Source organism: Microtus pennsylvanicus, chromosome 4, assembly GCF_037038515.1.
Source record: "Microtus pennsylvanicus isolate mMicPen1 chromosome 4, mMicPen1.hap1, whole genome shotgun sequence".
NCBI classification, from domain to species: domain Eukaryota; kingdom Metazoa; phylum Chordata; class Mammalia; order Rodentia; family Cricetidae; genus Microtus; species Microtus pennsylvanicus.
The window spans coordinates 98,603,611-98,621,990 of record NC_134582.1 but is presented as its reverse complement, the minus strand read 5'-3'; the positions used below and the strand labels follow the sequence as shown (position 1 = coordinate 98,621,990).

At 37.2% G+C, this 18,380-nt stretch overlaps 1 protein-coding gene across 1 annotated transcript in view; it reads right to left on the bottom strand.

Annotated features, from left to right (window-relative positions):
- Positions 1-18,380, bottom strand: part of Gmds (GDP-mannose 4,6-dehydratase) — a 511,111-nt gene that overhangs the window by 270,314 nt on the left and 222,417 nt on the right. The gene's annotated exons all lie outside the window — the stretch shown is intronic.

Genomic DNA, 18,380 nt, shown 5'->3' with positions numbered 1-18,380 from the left:
TTAACATTCCTAATTTGCTGTTCCAATGTGTAACCCAGGCTTTAGGCCAAAGAAAAGCTATTGGAATGCCAGCTGTTAAACAGAAAATTCTAAAGGATTGTATAAAGGGAAATGCCAGAATGGAAGACAGACATCTAAGACCACCCTGCTTTTTTTTTAAAAAAAAAAACACAAACATCATATATTTCTATTAATAAGGCTATGCTAGGACCCATGGGAAGAGGAAGGGAAGGAACCATTTACAGGGCAAAACTAGTTACAGGAAACCCAACAGGAATTTCCTCGGACTGCCTTTCTCTTAACAAAATAAGTGGCGCTCACTCTCATCCAGAAACCTCCATATCCAACAAAATATAAAGTATGATACAGTTCCAAGTCAAGAGTTTCTCTGTACCAAACTTAGTACAAGGTCATTTTCCAATTTCATGTAAATGTCATCTACAATAATGGACTTCTGTACAAATTGTACAAATATTTTGAAATGTTTGGATAAAATGTACCATAAATTGGCAAAAGTATTGAAATTGTTTTAATTTTCAGTTTCTTAATGATAACTTCCATACACCTTTACTTTATTATTTCTTCATTATGGAAATGGAGTCTCAAATTAGATATGGTGGTACAGACCTGCAATATCAGGCTACCTTGGGCTATATAATAAGATCCTTTCTCAACACACACACACACACAATTTAATACATATATTGAAGATGAAAATTGCATCTATCCATAATTAAGTTTGTATAGGGAGAAGGTAAAAATAGGGAAGGGGGAGGGGAAGGAGAGAGGGCAGTATTGCGAGAAACTAAGAGAGACTGAGGGAGATTGAGAGAGTGGGGAAACGTTTTGTTGACCAGGCTCCTTCTATGCTCTGGGCTCAAGAGATCCTCCTGTGTCCTTGAATAATTAGGATGTGTGTGCCAGGTTTCTCCCTAACATAAAGAAAGTACTTCTGGGATGAGTTTATTTAAGTCTCTGTATCTAGGTAAGGTTATGAGAAAGGCCTGCTAATGACTTTTTACAGTTTAGATACGTGGATAGTAACAACATATGTCAGGAGCTTTGCTTCTGTTCGTTTGTGCAGACAGAAAATGAAGGTAAATATGACAAAAAATTTGGGCTTCTGAAAAAACTGGCATAGGAACAAGGGGGATATTTCTAAAGATATTTTCTAAACTTTGGCAAGGACATAGACTACAAGTTTAAACACAAGCTCTAAACATTCACAGTGATCTTGTATCCTTAAAAGCATGATGAGAATGCCACGGAAAACCAAATGTTTAAACACTCCTAGCTCCTCATGAGGGCATTAAGAAACGGAAGTTGGGGGAAGTGATGCAGAACACACATCCTAGCCCTCAAGAGGTAGAGGCAAGTTAGCCAGTGGTGGCACAAGCCTTTAATCCCAGCACCCAGGGGACAGAGACAGGCAGATCTCTGTGAGTTCAAGACCTGCCTGTTCTACAAGAGCTAGTTCCAGGACAGGTTCCAGAGCTACAGAGAAATCTTGTCTTAACAAGCAAAAAGAGGTAGATATAAGATTAAAATTTCAGGCTAGCATGAACAGCTTCAACACAAGAGAACTGTCTCAAAACAACCTGACAACAACAAAAGAAATCATTTTCATCTTTCCATGGATATTGACAAAACACAAAGGACCATCAAGAAAGAGCCTTTTCAAATAAAATATTTAGTAAAAGTTTTTGTTTTGAAAAATTTTAATATTCTATGGGCCTGTATAAACTTAAGTTTATGAGTAAATACAGGTTTATGTCACTGTCAGGACTAAGTTATTATCTCAAAACACATAAATATAAAAAGTGATATCAAACAATTAAACACCCAATAAGAATTAGTGAGAATTTTTTCTATTATCATTAAACTAATGTTTTGTGGGGTCCAAAGAAATGTCTGACTTCATTTGACTTACCTTCCATCCAGGATAACCTGAGCAATCATTCGGCAACAGGAAATAAATAGGCATGGCCTACTGACAGACAGTGCAGAGGGAAGTGGGCACATGTAACCATGCTGAAGCACAATGGGTGCCATTTTGCAGACAGAAACTGCACATACTTTTTCCAGTCACCCAAACCCAAATAATCACACAAAAACTGTATTAATTGGAACACTGGCTTATTAGCTCAGGCTTCTTATTAACTAACTTTTACATCTTAAATTAAATCATTTCAAATAAATTTATATATTGCCACAAGGCTGTGGCTTATTGGAAAGGCTCCAGAATCTGTCTCCATCTGCAGCTACATGATGTCTCTGATCCGGCTTTCTTCCTCCCAGCATTCAGTTTAGTTTTCTCACCTGGATATATTCTGCCCTGCCATAGGCCAAAACAACTTCTTTATTAACCAATGATAATAAAACATATGCACAACATACAGAGGAGAATTCCACATCATTTGCTTATTCTAGATATTTTATATAACTCTTTTGTGATCATTTCTTTTATTTAGAATAACAAAGTAAGGTTGATACATGATGTACCTTGATTCAGAACATCATTACAATTTTATGGTTAATGTTCTTCTGTAGGAAAACAATAAATTTTATTTGCATAGCCATTAGCAGATGGACATAGAGTTTCCATAGTTTAGGTACTGTGATTAAAGCTGAAATGGACATTTATGTATAAGTTTTTGTGTAGTGGACATATATTTAATTTCTATTGTGACTATACATAGGGGTTGAACTGGTAGATCACACAGTTGATTTATGTTATAGCCTATAAGGAACTGTGAATTGTTTTTCAAAGGGGCTGAACAATTTTACATTTCCACAGCAATAACTCTGACTCCTTGGCATTCTCCCCAACACATACTGGTTATGGTATGTGTTCTTTGCTACAGTCATCTCAGTAGGTACTGATTTGGCTTTGACTTGTCTTTTTCTAAAAACTAAACAATTGTTGTTAAAACAACAATCTTTGTTTTTATATGATTATTGGACAGCCATATATCTTCTCTAGAGAAGGTTTTAACTGGATTTCTAATCTTTTAATTATAGAACAGAAAGGTTCTTTATACAATCTGGATCCTAGTCTTTCTATGAAAATATTTTCTCACTGTGCATACTATTGTCACTCTTCCAGTGGTGCTCAGTAAAGTACATATTTTGTACGGGTTGGATTTTGCTTGTTCCTTTTTTTCTCTCTTTTTTGATGAGGTTCATTTGCACACTTTACCTTGGTTATATGCAACACTGTGATTCTACTCAAGGTTTTGTCTAATCTAATATAGTGGAGACAATTATCTTTTTCTTTTATTCATTTGGTCTGTTTGTCCTTATGTTTAGACTTGATTGATAACTAATTTAGTATATGGTATAATTAAAAGGCCCAGGTTTATTTGCATATAGATATCCAACTGTCCCACTGCCTACTGGAAAATAATTCTTCCCCCACTAAACTTGCATCTTTCTGAAACCCAAGCACAAAAGAGAGTTTATTTCTGACTTAAACACCACTCCTATGACAAATGTCTATTAATACATTAGTAACAACACCTTTCTGACTGCATGTTCTTGGTAAGTTTTAAAACTAGGAAGTATAACTTGGTTCTCTTAAGGACTGCTTTAGCTATTTTGTTCTCTTGTATTTTCACATGAATTTTAGGATCAACTTTTGAAGGCCCACAAAAATGAAAATTGTGGCTTTGATGGATTGTATTTAAATCTATAGCTCAATATAGAAAATACTTCCACTGTAACAACTGTATGCTTTCCAGTCAGTAAGTACAGGAGATACTTTTCTATTTATTTGAGTCATTAAATTTCACAAGTAATTAGTAGTTACCAAAGAAGGAAAAAGTGTTATTTCCTTTAAAATTTGTTTCTAAGTACTCTTATCCACCTGGATGTAACTGTCAATGGGTTTTTTATTTAATGTTTAAGTTCTAAAATTACTTTTGTAATAATATGCTTCACTAGTTAAACCTTAGGAAAAGCTTAAAATGATTTTATTCATTTATTTATTTGCTGCTTTTTACTTCATTTTTAAAAAATCCTTTGAATAAACCTTTAAAGTTAATGGAGTAACTTTTCCAAATTACCATTGCGGAAACGGGGAGGAGGCAGAAATTTTTTTCAACAACTAAAAAAAAAATAAACAAAAAATAAAAACAAAAATAAAAAGAAAAAAGAAAGAGCCAGAACCTTACCAGTAGGCCACATCCTTGTGGTGATAACACATATTAATAGAAATGGGTTAATTTAAGATATAAGAGCTTGCTAGGAATACACCTAAGCTATTGGCCAAAGTGTTGCAATTAATATAGTTTCTGCGTAATCATTCAGATCTGGGTAACCAAGAAACAAAAAAGCAGTCTCTATTTACACACAATGTGATACAAGACACTCTATGTTGACTCCCTAAACATAGTGGAGAAATTGTGATAATTCTTATGCTAATCAAAATGACTAGATTTCAAAGGTCTGTTTTTCACAGTTCTAAAATTGGCCAATTTATTCCTTAAGAAAAATCACAATTATGAGTATACTATAATATTAGCTATGCATATGTGAATATATAGACAAGATTGCATGTACACATGGGTACATACATGTTTTTGTAAAATTTTATCTGTCAGCACACAAATCTTATTTGAAGAAACAATAGTTTCTCTTATAAAAATTCTATTCCATTGCCCACTTAAAAGTTTTCTGAAGCTACATAAAGTACAAAGTTTGCAAACAAGAAGTCATTCCAATTAATCCTGAACCCCATGTGAACCTCTGGTTGGGGCCTGAGTTTCCTTTGTGGCAATCTCTAGCCACCCCACTGAGAACAGCCTGGGCTATGGCTTGGTGTAGACAGGGTGTAGAAAGAAGAGGCACTGAGAAGGTCATGGCTGACTGAGTACACTACTGAGATCAGAGAGACCATACCTCATTTTGCTCACCAAGCCTTGCCAAGAGCAACACAATTTAACTGCAGGTACTCACAATCCAGCAGGCATGTTTAAAAGAATCTCAGGCTTGAAAGAGGACAATTCTCAATGTGCATTTTTTAGGAGGGTACTATCTTTTGATAAGTATTTATAAGTATGTGCTTAAAGTACTGTTCAAAGAATTTTCTTATTTTCACGACATTTCAACAGAAAGATAACTTAAATTCATAAACCCTTGTTTAAGAGTTTCTTAACTTTTGTATTGTTGACCTTGGGAACAGATAACTCCTTTTGGAAGACTATCCTTTATATCCCCAAGGAGACAAAACTACCACCTTAGTCAAAGATCCCTGCTCAATAAATCCCAAGCAATCAAAACAAATTTACATATAAAAGCTACCTCACTGCTGTTTTATGTCGTTCCATTCATTTTATGAACTAATCAATCTCTCAGAGAGCTGATGAACATGAAATCTTTAAATTATGACCTATACAAGGGTAAATTTTCATCTTTAAATTAGTGTGACTCAGTCTGACCCGGGGAGGAGGGTGGCAGCTGAGAGTACACATTTGGGAACCATCCATTTCAAGTCTGAAGACTGGCTGAGACCACCAAGAGGGAAGTGAACAATAAAACAAATGATCCACAAACCAAGTTCATTGACACTGGCCCATTTAGGGTCAGACAGACAGGAGAAAGGTCTACAAAGCCTGTGTCTAGGGAGTGCCCCAAACACTTCTATATAATGGAAAAAAAAAAGAAACAGATGGTGAAGTGACCACAGGTACAGCAGCCCAAAGGTGACTCAGGCCTGAATCAGACAGCTTCTGAGGAGCTGGAAAAACTCCTAGAGAGGACAGGGCTAAAGACAGGATGAAACCAGAAGAGCCTTTTAAGTATCTTCAAGGTCCTGGACTCTATGCCTATTATCATTGTGTGTGGATAGGGAAAGACTAACAGTCTAGAATAGAAATATCTCGAGACAATATGCATAGACACTTTTCTGAAAGCTTTTTCTACAAGGTACTTAAGTGGGTAATTGTGGTGATATTTTGTCTGTGCTATAACAAATAAAGCTTGCCTGAAGATCAGAGAAGCAGAGCAGCCACCCACTAGTTCTTACCTCTACCGAATTCTCAGACCAAAGGGGTGATCCTTTGACTAAATGCCATGTGCTCCTGTCTTCTCCAGCCGTATATCCTCCCTCTGCCCAGCCATATCCCTTTCTGTCTCCATTTTCCTAATGTTGGGAATAAAGGTGTGAGCCACTACTGCTTGGCTTTGCTTCTCTATTAGACTAGATCTATCTTTTGTAGCCCAGGGTGGCCTTGAATTCACACAAATCCACCTGCCTCTGCTTCCTGAGTGCTGGATTATAGGTATGTGCCACCACTGCCTGGCCTCTATGGTTAACTAGTGGCTAGCTCTGCACTCTGATCTTCAGGCAAGCTTTATTTGTTACAGCACAGGTGATGGTTTCCATAATGAAGAGAAAGTAACAAATTTGCATGCTGATAGGGAAGACCTAGTGAGGAGGGAGAAACTGAACTGGGAGAATTGAAAACCATTGTCACCAGAGGGTCAAGGAGGGAGCTGGGAGAGGAAGAAGGCTCTGCAGACAGTTCATTTCTAGGCACCTGAAAAGGCAGAGAGAATACACACATGCAGGCATGCTGTACACAAAAGATGACTGAAGGCCTCTATTTGTTTTTGAAATCTAAAACACTCTCTTCCCCTAGTACATAATTTCTCTGCATTGTGAGTACTGTATTTCTCAAACACTCTTAATTAAGCAGCTCTTCTCTATACCATCCAGTAGGCCACAGAGTAGTGAAGTCATTTACATACTGCACCACAGAACATCACTATGCTCTTTCCCTTTTTGCCTAGTATACCGGGGCTGGCCTGACTCTACCAATCTGATTGCACCAATTTTTATTCCAGAGGGACAGCCTACTTGTGTTGGCCCAAAGAATTTTCTATCCTTTTATGTGGCTGAGAGAGCAGCTGCAGCCCAGGCAGGAACTGTATGAATTTTCCTTGGGTCTTTCTCAAAGAGAACTAAAAGAGACCCATTTTCTTCTACACTGAAGAAAAAGAAGGTGTTGGTGACACTAGCTTTGGCTTCATAGAAACAGATAGCTTGGAAAAATTAGACCAAGATTAAAACTACACACACATGCACGCACACACACACATGCACGCACGCACATACACACACACACACACACACACACACATGCACACATGCACATGTACACAAAGAGATAAAGAAAAACAAGCCAGCAGACAACACTCAAGTTTCTGGCTCTAACTAACCTTAATGCCATTGTTATACTTGAAAAATGCCCATACAAACCTGTTTGATATACTTAATTAGTTATTTTCCATAAACCGAACATGAGTTTTTGTATTTCTAAAGCCAGAGTCTTAGAAAGATCAGAAGTCCAAACTTGATGAGCAATTCCATCTGGCCCATCCCTTGAGCATTTTTCCTTTGGGATTCCTGCCATTGCTATAAGGTGCCATTCTTGTCCCCACATTTCTTTCTTCCACATGTCTACTAAAAATCCATATTTTCTAAATAAAAATCCAGCTACAATACTCTTTCTTGAGTGGCCAAAGAGGCAGAATAGTCCCATGTGATCTATCATGTTTCTCCGCTCCAGTGTCTCTTCCTTATTGTGTGCCTTAACAACTGGGCCAAGTGGCATAGATATGCCAGCTATGTCTTTGTTTGCAGACATCTCGGCAAGAAAAAGTCTCTCTTCTAGACATGCCCTTCTACTGGCAGGAAAATTTGTGTCCATCCTGTGCCTCTTACCGCTGGACACTTCTGTTATCATCTCTGTGGGTATCCCAAACTCTACCACAAGGGGTAGAGTTGCTCCTACTTCGCCCTCCTCAGCCCTTGAAAAAATTATATACCATCAAGCTTTAGTTTTCTTGTCCCAACTGTAAGTTTTTATTGACAAGCATTATATTGGTCACTTAGACTGGTGTCTGGCATGGTCTGTAACACATGATAGGTGTTCCGTCCCCCTTCCCTTAGCAAGGAGAGAAAGGATGCAGGTCCATTCAGTGGTTTAAATAGTAAGAAATCTCTTTATAAAAACAATATACAGTGAGCCTGATTATTTCTTCTGTGACAGCTCCAAATTCTCAGGCATGCTTAAATTCTGAATGGGATACGCTTGTTTCTCAAGGCCATACTTCAAATCAATGGAGGGTCACTGAGGTCAGGTAATAACAAAGAAATTCCCTGGCTATATCAGGCAGCTTGTGTCCATATTGTCTGCCTTCTCATGTTTGGAAATCTCTACACAGAGCCCCTCCCCCCCCCCCCCCCCGCCAGACTGTAAGAATCTGGGGACAATCTAACACGAAGGAGTTCTTCCTCATAAGCAGATTCAGTATACCTAAGAGTTGAAAGTTCCTGGGATTAATATAGAGAGATAAATATCATCTTGTGGAATCAAGTCTTTTTTTTTTTAGGAATGACATTAGCATTAAACAAATGACTTACCACATATCATTTTACATTTTTGGCTTATATTAGAATTCATATGGCTATTTCAAATAATGACAGTGTTTATATAATTAGTTGACAGTGTTAAAACTTAAAATTCTTTGATTAAAATTTTATTTTATTTTTTATCAGCTTCCATCTCACTTCGGAAGTGTAGTGACATTTAAGAAACAAAGCAGGGCCACTTTATGTGAATTTCATGTTCAAAGTAACTGTAAAGAAATAGCATTGGCTTACAGCCATCCCAGCATGAAGACTGCAAAGTAAGAAAATCTTCAAAAGGCCTTTGATTCAAATTCTTCATCTGATAGGAAATTAGGACAAATGTCTATAAAATGGCAACTGTGTCTCCTTCCACAATAATCTTCCTTAGCTCTTTTGATATGGTTTTATTGTTCTTTCCTGTCACAGAGAAGCAAATGCATGCAAAATCCTGATGGCAAAAGAGTATAGAGGGAATTTATTCTCCCAAGAAAAACAAGCAACATTGTATCTTCTCTAGTCACTGTTGCTAGTGAGTTTACTGGGAGTTTGAGTTTTTAAAGGATGGCTTGATTCTAAGAGCAAGAAACAACAGAAATAAAGGCTGACCACTAAGTATCATGTGTAGGTAGGTAAACTGATCATATGAGTGTGTGTGTGTGTGTGTGTAAATAAGCAGAGAACAAAAACACAATGAAGGTAATTTTTGACATTTCTACTTGTCATATGGTCTTTTTCTTATGAGATCATCTAGCACTTCTTGAGGTACCCAATTCTTTGGGGTTCCAATTCAAAGGCCAAAGGAGAGAGGAATGTACAGGATGGTGCATATAGGTCTGGCATAAGCAGTAACAGGAGCTGCAACAAGCGAGTAAAAAAGAAGACTCACTTTTAAAAAAATAATTAAGGAGCAAACAAAATATCTGTAAATGTTTTTAGGGCATGCCACCATTTTGCCATGCAATGGTTTGAACGCAAACCATCATACATTACCTCATGTGTTAAACACTTTGTTCTCAGCTGATGGCGCTATTTTTGGAGGTGGTGGGAACTTTGGGTGGTAGAAACTAGCTGGAGGAGATAGGTCACTGGAGCTGTTTCCCTAGTGGCTCTATCTTACACTGCCCCTCTCCTATGCTTCCACTCCGCTGTCTGTCTCTGCCACCACCCACTTGTGCTGAAGACAAGCAATCATGAAATGAACACCCGAAATCATGAACCAAAATAAATATTCCCATTTAAATTGTTGCCTCGGATATTTTAGTCACAGATATAAAAAGGCTAAGTAATACAGAACATAATATACGAGAAAACAAATCTTCTCCCTCCCTCCTTCTTACCCAGTCTATGAACCTAGGATTGAAGTTTAGAGTCTGAACACAACTCTTTCAGCTGGTAATTTATTTGCATAAAAGCAATGTCTATGATTTGGAAAACCTAAATAGCCCTGAAACAAATCTCATATGGGGGAAAAGAAGTATAACAGAAGTGACAGGCCATACCTGTACTATAATTTATCCCCCTCTCAAATTCATGATCTCTTCTTTAATTATTATTGTTGCATTTATATACATACACATGTATGCATATGTATACATGTATATATAAACTACTGAGTTCATTTAGCATGGTTCTTAAGTATAAAATATCCAAGACTGACTGCTTCGAATTGAACCACCTTCAGGGAAAGCTTGTCTCTACAGGAAACTAATACTCCCTCTCTCAGTAGCCACTGACCACTTCATCTAGGGGAGAGACCATGTGGAATCTCCCAACTATGTTGAGATCAACTGGCGTCATTATATTGGTGTTGTTTGGGCAACATTACTGTTGAGAGTTCACTACCTTGGCTGTACCCCAACAAGTTAGTAATCTGCAAGTACACTCTGCTTTAGCAATTTTCGTTCTATTTTAGCATTAAAAATTCCATCAGGTGGCAGGATGAAGACTCTAGGATAGAAAATTGTTTTATTGTCATAAAAATTAATTTACCATTAAAATAAATTCTTAAACAGCAAAAATTATCAATCATTAGAATCGACACACATTAAGAATATCTGCAAAACAATACTTAAAAGTTAAATATGCCTCACACACACAGCAGAAGCACAGATAGAATTTTTAGCACGATATACATACACTACTTTTAACATCGTAACTCTCTAACTACCAATAAAGAAGCTCTCAAAGCTTCATGCTTTACCCAGGCAAAACAAATTAAATAAACTATTTATTCTGTTATTTATTTCCCTATTTATTATTTCTATTTATTGGTTTGTGTTTAATTTATTTTTGTGGTACTAGTAGCAGAACCCAGGGCCTTGAGTATGATAAGCAAATACTACCACTGCAATATATTCCAACCTATATCATCCTGCTTTACTATTATTGAATTTTAAGTTGTGAGGAGACACAAGTTGAATATTTATCTCTAGGTGGGAACCTAGCAGTGGTCATGGCAGTAAGGCTAATGTGCTAATAGCTTCACTTACACTATTTCCTTTAATGCCCATAACAATCCTAAGTGAAGTCTATCATCATCCAATTTCACAGATGAGTAAACCATAACTCACAGAGGTTGAGAAATGAATATAAAGTCACACCTTTAATAAGAAGCAGGGCCTGCCTGAAACTGCGCAGAAGACTAGGTATGTATCTCCACCTGAGGCAGCTACAAGGAAGAGGAGCTAAGGGTGTGGATCAGTGGTAGAGCAAGTGCTAGCAATATTTAAAGTCCAGGGTTCTAGTCTCAGCACACAAGAAATGGTAGATGAGGATAACGTTTCATAGCAAACACCGAAAAAGAAACCTTAGACTCTAAATTCTAAAAAGAAAGCCCAATATGCATTTTATTTCAAAAGGCAATGTCAAATAGCAGTGTACAAGTGAAGGGGAAATGGGTAAAAATAGGTGAAGAACTCTAGTTAGGGAGAGGGAAGAAGATACACACTGAAGAAGGAGGTGGGAGAGTAAAACAACAGTAAGGATTTCTGAAAAAGTCATAAGGAATCATACTATTAAACACACACACACACACACACACACACACACACACACACACACACAGACACCTATATAGTTTAAATAAAATTTTCCCATCTTGGTTGACTGATTCCCTCAAGAGCCACAGGTCATATAACAACAATAATTAAAAACAACACCAGGCAAGAGAAGCCCTCTTTTGAATTGTTTGTAATGATTGTTCAAGAAACTCCCGGCCATTTATAAACTGCTGTTATAGCCCTTGGTTGTCCTATAGAGGTAGAAGGTAAGTTCCTATTGCTTAAGAAAGCATGACCTTCAAACACCGAACCCAGAGGTCTCTAGGCTGGAACTGACCTAAAACCCACCTCCCAGAGGACAGGCTTTCATGGTAGTAGAAGGCACCATGCAAGCTTCTAAAGGAAGGAAACAAACAGAAGCCCTACTCAGCTATGAAACGCATGAACCACAGTAATGACCAGCAGGGCACAATAATCCTAAAAGTAAGGTAGCAGCAAGAATACCTTGGCATTAAGTAACAGCTCTCTAATCGAATTTATGAGCCCTCAATAAGAGGGAAATCATGCCTGGTAATGGAAACCCAGGCAATTAACCAGGGCTAGTGAAGTCATAGATATTGGAGGAAAATCTGCAAGTACTACCTTTATTAATTAGAATAATACCTGACTATATTCTAAATATTTATCCTTATATCCATAAGTAAGTGTAGTTCTCACCCTTCATCAAAGTAATTTCTCTTTGTAACAGACAGTAATCATTATAGAAAAACACAACATATCAAAATGCATAGTTGTAGAGCCCAATCCCAAAGGAAGCATCTACAACAGAACTCCTGCACCTAAGGCTCAGGAATTATTACAAATGAGAGGACAAAGGATTATTAGGGTAAGAGGAACTGGAAGTTTTCTGTGAGATTGTGTCTTTTAAAAATATCAAAAACTATATCCATGAAGTCTCACAAACACGGCTGTCTAAATATTACTAGAACAAAAATGGCACCAACGTACATGATAATGTGGGAAAAGGAATGCCCATGAAGCCTCAGCCCTACCTACACAGAGAACTACAAGCAACCAAGGAATACGGAGAGCTGGAGAAAGTCTTCCCTTGAGAAAAGCACACAACTGGTTATCCAAAACACATAGTCAATCCTAAAAATATGCACATACAAGAAACATTACATGGAATGAGCAGGCTGTATTTATATATTTAGGAACATACACATATACAACAACAATTAAAGAAAAAAGAAGCCAAAATTTGAAAGAACAGGGGGTAGGAAGTGTAAATTGATGTAATTATATTATAGTCTCAAAAACAATTTTTAAACATTATATAGCTAGTAATTTAAATCATAACCATGGGCTTGAGATACAGTTGCATGGTAGTGCTTCCATTAGCATGCGTGAGGCCCTAGAGTCCATACCTAGCACTACACAAACTAATGTATATCTATATACTTCTCAATTGTATATCTAAAAGGCAACGTGGATATTTCTTTTTGCTTCTTCATTGTGTTTTAAAAATAAAGCCTTATGTTCTGCACAAATGAATTTCACAGGACCATTAATAATAGTACATGAGTGGTTATAAACAATATTCAGAATTTCCTAAATGATCTTTCATAGATAATTTTGTTATTTGTCCATTATTCTTTAATTCTGTTTTGTTTTCTACTTTCTTAGTTCAGATAGAATTGGCTTGCTTGTCACAATCCCCTGTACAAATGGCTTTTCCTACATTGAAAGTAATTCTCCAACACCACTTCCATTTTTATCTTTTCAGAATTCACAAATGTCTCCTGACTACACTAATACAGTGAACCCTGTAGTCATGAGTTTAGTTGCCTTCATTCCTTACTGTCCTACTCAAGAGTAACTAGAATCCTACTACAGAGCTGAGTCCTACAGAGTTTTACCTTGAAAGTAGAGAAGAAAAGAAACTAACAGCCTTCAAAACATTGCTGAACATGGTACAAAAAGGAATGAAAAGAAAAAGTAAAAAAAGAAAAGAAAAAGCAAGCAAAGAATGCTCACATGTACAAGTATGTTGTTAAGATTTTTCATATATGCCCTTATTAACTGCACAAGGAACTGATAAGGCATGACTCTCATAATGTCCCTGTCAGGTATGGTCATTCTTTCCATGTGTAAATGAGGAAACTGAGGTCGGAATGAATAACTTGTCAGAGAAATAGAACTTTCAAGTAGCCTCAGCAAAACCGCCTGGCCATCCTGCAGGAAGATGTGACATCAATTAGCAGTTTGCTTTCAAATAAATGTTATGTACAAATTATGAAACTTATGGAGGAAAACACCTTGGATTCAATTAGACAATCGTATAAGTATCATCTTGCTTAGTGGCAGGAAAAATTTTGTTTGATGGTAATAACCACTTGTAGTAAAACAAGGATGGCTTCAGCAGCTTTTCATGACTAAGCAATTATACTATATCTATCCACAGAGAGTAAAAATGGGCCAGACAGCACTATAATCCCCAAAGGTGCAAGTCATCTGTGGACTATCACAGGCTACACATACAATGACAAATGAGATGATATCATTTTGTACTCCAACCAGAAAGGCAAGGTTAGTAGCCAACAATTAACCACTTGTGAACAGGCAAAATGGTTGTTACAATCTCTTAAGGTCCCATGGAACTCCAATAGATTACTTCATCCCCAGATTTCAAAACGGGTAGCAATTGTCGTCCCCACCATCACCACCACCACCAGTGAGTTAAGGTTCTGATACTCGTCTATAAAAGAAATCACAAAGCACCTTTGATAAAAGTACAAATAAAGCTGGGCGGTGATGGCGCATGCCTTTAATCCCAGCACTCGGGAGGCAGAGGCAGGCGGATCTCTGTGAGTTCGAGGCCAGCCTGGTCTACAAGAGCTAGTTCCAGGACAGGCTCCAAAACTACAGAGAAACCCTGTCTTGAAAAACGAAAAAAAAAAGTACAAATAAAACATGGAGCTAGTGACACTGTTTTGCTTGTTCCTTGGTATTACAATACTAGCATGACTGTAATTTGTAAACTGGCATTCTGAGGAGGATTTTACTCCAGGGTATTACTCACATGGAAAGACAGGGTGCTTTCTAATACTATGCATTGTATCATCTCCTAAAGCACCAAATTGTCATGAATTTTAAAAATTTTTAAAGAAAAACTTTCATTTGTAGGAAACAGCTCACACTTTATTTTTAGTCACCCGTTTTAATGGTTGTTTACTAGCAAATACAGAGTTTTTTTTCTTGTTGAAGGTAACAGCTAAAGACAAGGGTTTTATGAATCACCAGGTGACTAAAATGAGAGCTCCATCTTGGAAAGAGTAGGACAGTCCTGAAAGTACAGCTGCTGACTGCTTTCCTGAACTAGGTCAGCCATGTGTCACTCAATGAGCCATGGCCAGAACAGTCTTGTATACATCTATAGAAACAAGAGTGGTAAATACTTGCTATAGCTCCATAAAAGATTCCTACACAGTGAAAGTGTTCAACGAAAAACAGTATCTTATTTTGTTTGTTTGTTTGCTTTAAACAGGGTCTTGTTCTGTAGCTTTTGCTGCCTTGGAACTCACTTAGTAGACCAAGCTGACCTTGAACTCACAGAGATATGCCTGCCTCTCCCTCTAGAGGGCAGGGACTAAAGGCATCCAACTCCAAATTCTACTGTTATAAATGGCATTCATATTGCTTCTCCAAGATTTTTCACGTGACGCTGTAGGGCACTGGTTTCTTACATTCAACTCATCTGCTATTTTCTTGGGCTGACTTTGCTGTGTTTTTGTTATGAGGGACTCTTATGTACTGTAAGATACCCAGCAGAGTCCCAGCATCTATCTACTTAGCACATATCAGGCAGTTGTGACAGTCAGAAATGTCTTCAGACACTGGACATGTTCCCTGAGGAACAAAGTCATTCTCCTAACCTCTCACTCCCCTAGTGTCACCAAGAGTATGAAACTAATTTTAAAGCAAAATATCACCAGTATACTTTAGAACCAAACAATGAGAAAATTATTTTAAAATCTAACTTATGCAATTAATTTTGTTCAGGAATGGCACCTTAAAAATTCTGAAGATTGACTTATGATAATAGACATTTTACAAAAGAGACACTTGGCAACTCAACAAGTACTCAGGACTACCACTAAAAACCACAAGTTCATGAACCTTAAAATGTCACTGAGGTGAATACTGGGTTTAGACAGATATAGATGATTTCTTATGAAGCCCATATTTAGAGGAATGTGCTATATCATCTAAAAATGGCTCAAAATCCAAACAGTGGCAGCACACCATCCATTTGTGGGTAGTCCTAAACTGCTAATTATCTTAAGTACTTTATAAACTGAGTATTGCCTCATGATTTTTAATGCATTTTATCAGTTTTATTTCTTTTATTGACAGCTTAATGATACTCTAGTCATTTGTTTCCAATCACATTTATATTTCATTAAAACAATGCTTTATGGATTAGAGAGATGGTCCAGTGGTTAATAGCAGTTGCTGCTCTTGCACAGGACCCAGGTTTCATTTCCAGAACCCACATAGTAGCTCACAAGCGTTTGTAGTTCCATTCCAGCTCCAGAGAATCTGAACTCTGAGGGCACCAGGAATGCAAAGCTGCAAGCCAATGACAGACTGCCTCAAACAAAAAGCGGAAGGTGCTTGAGAACCAACAACCACAGTTATACTCTGACTTCCGCACATGTGCCAGGCACACATGTGCCCTCTCTCACATAAATACATTTTATGCATGCATACATACATTCATACAGATTTTTTAAACTCTTACATGCAGATTCTATGTCTGAACAAGGTTCATATGTCCTCCCTCTCCCAGGATCATTTTTCAGCCTGAGTTGACTTAGGATGATGATCTGTGTAAATGTCTTTCTCTCAAAAATTCTGAGAGTTTTTTGGGAGAGTTGGCTATTTTCTATTTTTTTCAAGAGTTGTTGAATAATTTTAGTTATAAAAATTAGAAAAATACAAATAAGAGAGAAACCCACTGCAAGTTTTCTAGATGTTCATTAAATGTTCTTTAAAGGCCTAGACAGTAAATATTTAGGGTTTTCAGGATACAGGGTATGAATACAGCCATAAGCAACATACAAAGTTATGAGAATGATTATATTCCAACTAAACTTTGCTTATACGCGTGCGTGTGCGCCCGCGCGCACATACACACACACACACAAGTGAAAGAACTGGATGTGGTTCATAAAGCGCAGTTTGCCAAAGTCTGGTCTTTTACATTAAAAAATAGCTCTCCCACAACCTTTTCAATCATAAGCCACCATAAAATGTTATAGTACAGTCAAAAGAAACTGCCAGCAGTTTTCAGAAGAATCTGACCAAAATACATCAGCCTGAGTTCTAGTAATTGGAGATTTGTGATTGTATCTCGGGTTAGGTTGACATTTTTCACTGCTCCATCTAGCAAAACGTGTGTTTCCTGTCTTAGTAGGGTGCAAAGCTAAAATTAAGTCACCTTCAGTGCCATCCTAAACTGTAGCTGCACATATTAAGAATTTTAAAAGTACATAATGCTCTTCAAGGTACATCAGACTGAATCATTACTACAAATAGTCTGTGTTAGTTTTAATTATTGCATGTGTGGAACCATTAAAACAACATTCATTAAAAAGTCTCCTATGAATTTTTACTGTTTTTTAATTCTGCTATCCTAATTTTAAGTCAGTAAAGTTTTATTGAAATAGGAGATGCTCATTCTTTTTAAAAAATATTTATCTAATGTCTATTAGCATGATGGTATGTCTTCAGATGGTAGAGCTGTGAAAACACGATGTAGTCCTCCTATAAGATAGTTTCAATCTGGCACAAATGACTCCTTAGAAAACCCTGAATATCTATGCCCCTAATATAAAAGCACCCATGTATGTAAAAGAAACATTACTAAAACTCAAGGCTGCCATCAAACCGCACACACTAAGAGTAGGAGACTTCAACACTCCTCTCTCACCAATGGACAGGTCAATCAGACAGAAACCTAACAGAGAAATAAGAGAATTAATGGAGGTAATGAATCAAATGGACTTAACAGACATCTATAGAACATTCCACCCAAATAGGAAAGAATATACCTTCTTCTCTGCAGCTCATGGAACCTTCTCGAAAATTGACCAAATACTGGGTAACAAAGCAAACTTCGACAGTTACAAAAAAATATTCGTAACCTCCTGTGTCTTATCAGATCACCATGGATTAAAGTTAGAATTCAACAACAATGCTACCCCCAGAAAGCCTACAAACTCATGGAAACTGAACAGTCAACTACAGAACCACACCTGGATCAAGGAAGAAATAAAGAAAGAAATTAAAGTCTTCCTTGAATTCAATGAAAATAAAGAAACAACATACTCAAACTTATGGGACACTATGAAAGCAGTCCTGAGAGGAAAGTTCATAGCACTAAGTGCCAACTTTAAGAAAACAGAAAACGCACATATTGGAGACTTAACAGCCCACCTGAAAGCTCTAAAAAAAAAAAGAAGCAGACTCACCTAGGAGGAGTAGAAGACTGGACATAATCAAACTGAGGGCTGAAATCAACAAAATAGAAACACAGAAAACAATCCAAAGAATCAATGAAACAAAAAGCTGGTTCCTGGAGAAAATCAACAAGATTGATAAACCCCTATCCAAACTAATCAAATGGCAGAGAGAGAATATGCAAATTAATAGCATCAGAAATGAAAAGGGGAACATAACCACAGACACAGAGGAAATTCAGAGAATTGTTAGATCTTACTACAAAAGCCTGTATGCCAAAAAATGGAAAATGTAAAAGAAATGGACACTTTTTTAGATAAATACCATATACCAAAGTTAAACCAGGACCAGGTGAACGACCTAAATAGACCTGTTAGTCGAGAAGAATTAGAAGCTGTTATCAAAAACCTCCATACCAAAAAAAAGCCCAGGACCAGATG